General features: G+C 40.6%; 1 pseudogene; it reads right to left on the bottom strand.

Annotated features, from left to right (window-relative positions):
• Positions 1-300: 300 nt before the first annotated feature.
• LOC132533961 (protein SET-like) lies at positions 301-1,002 on the bottom strand (annotated as a pseudogene).
• Between the last annotated feature and the right edge of the window lie 776 nt (positions 1,003-1,778).

Here is a 1,778-nt window from a genome sequence, read left to right as displayed (position 1 = left end):
TCACCATCTTCTTCTCCTTCATCCTCGTCTCCTTCTTCATATCTTCTTTTTTAAAAAAAAATATTATTTTTATTTGTTAATTGGATAGAGACGGTCAGAAATCAAGAGGGAAGGGAGGGATAGAGAGGGTGAGAGCAGAGAGACAGCTGCAGTACTGCTTCACCACTTGTGAAGATCTCCCCCCTGCAGGTGAGAATTGGGGGCTTGAACCCAGGTCTTTGTGCATTGTAACATGTGAGCTCAACCAAGTGCACCACCACCAGGCTCCCACTTCTTCATATCTTCTAATCTTTCTTCCTCTTCTTCTTCTTCTTCTTCTTCTTCTTCTTCTTCTTCTTCTTCTTCTTCTTCTTCTTCTTCTTCTTCTTCTTCTTCTTCATTATCATCATCATCATCATCTTCCCCCACGCCTTATTCATCATCCATATCAGGAACCAAGTAGTATTGTAGTGGATTTGGCCAGATACCATCTTTAATGACCTCTCTTAACTCACCTGCATCTGCATGAGAATGGTCAATAAAGCAGGTGAAGAAGGTCTCTGGTTCATCATGCTGTCTCTTCCTGTTGGTTTTATATTGTGTTTGACTTGAACATTTGATCAAATCCTTTCCAGATTTCCATTTGATTTCAGGGGATCCTTCAAAAGAAGGATCACCACTCTCATTCAGATAAAATTCTTTGAAGAGAACTTTATTTTCAAAGTAAGGGTTTTCAACAAAATAAAAGTCTATTCTATTACCTGATTTACTATCTTTGAATACTGCCACTTCAACTCTTGTCAAGTAATGCAGTGCCTCTTCATCCTCTTCCCCAAGCAGTGTAGACACTTGTGGGTGGTTGACAAATGTTACCCCAAACTTTGGCATATTGGCCAACAATTCTGATCTCTTCTGAAAAAGTAGTTGGCAGAGTTTGTTATATTTCTGTTCTAACTTCAAAATTGTCACTTCCCAGAAAGCAGCTTGGTAAAAAAGCAACAGGATTGAATTGAATATATCCATGAAGTACAGAATGAAATAGACTTAAGGAACAAGCCAGCTAGGAGATTTCTGGAATTTTCTATCTCACCTTAACTCTAATCCCTGAGAGTCTCATCTAAGACTCTTTGCTGACTCTCTGCTACTTAAAAGAGTCAAAGTTCAGATATCTGCTAGGTAAGAAGGATGGCCTAGGTAGATAAAAGCAATGCATCAAGTGAGCTGAATGTACCGTGTTCCATTAAATATATCTTGAGTTGTAGTTCTAAACTGAGCTATGTGGCTTAATAGAAAATAGTAGGGTCCTCATGTCTGTGGCTCATGTGACTTTGCTTGAAGCATATGGAGAAATCCAAAGTTTTTTTTTGTTGTTTGTTTTTTTTTTTAGGTGCTCGAGATACCTAGAATTTGTCAGACAACCTTTTGATGACTGGTCCTTCGATTTAGAGATTTTCTTTGTTATCTTAAGTTGCTATTTATGCAATCTTATTTCATTCTCTCCTATCTCCCCTATTTCTCTCTCTCTCTTCCTCTCTCTCTATCTCTCCGCCCCTCTGCCATGACCTGAACCTGTCAACTTCTTCTTCTTCTAGTGTTTGCCCTTCTTCCGTAGCCAGTCAAAAGCATCAGGTTGAGCCTGATGTAAAGTTTCTAGACCTCCTTTGAATCTGGAGAGGTGGCAGTTGTTGACTATGTGGGTCATAGTCTGTCTGGAGCCGCAGGGGCAGTTTGGGTCATCTCTGGCCCCCCAGCGATGGAACATAGCGGCGCACCGGCCATGGCCTGTTCGATAGCGATTG

This window comes from Erinaceus europaeus, chromosome 17, assembly GCF_950295315.1.
Source record: "Erinaceus europaeus chromosome 17, mEriEur2.1, whole genome shotgun sequence".
In the NCBI taxonomy this organism is placed as follows: Eukaryota; Metazoa; Chordata; class Mammalia; order Eulipotyphla; family Erinaceidae; genus Erinaceus; species Erinaceus europaeus.
The sequence above is the reverse complement of the archived record's forward strand: the minus strand, read 5'-3'. Positions and strand labels throughout refer to the sequence as shown.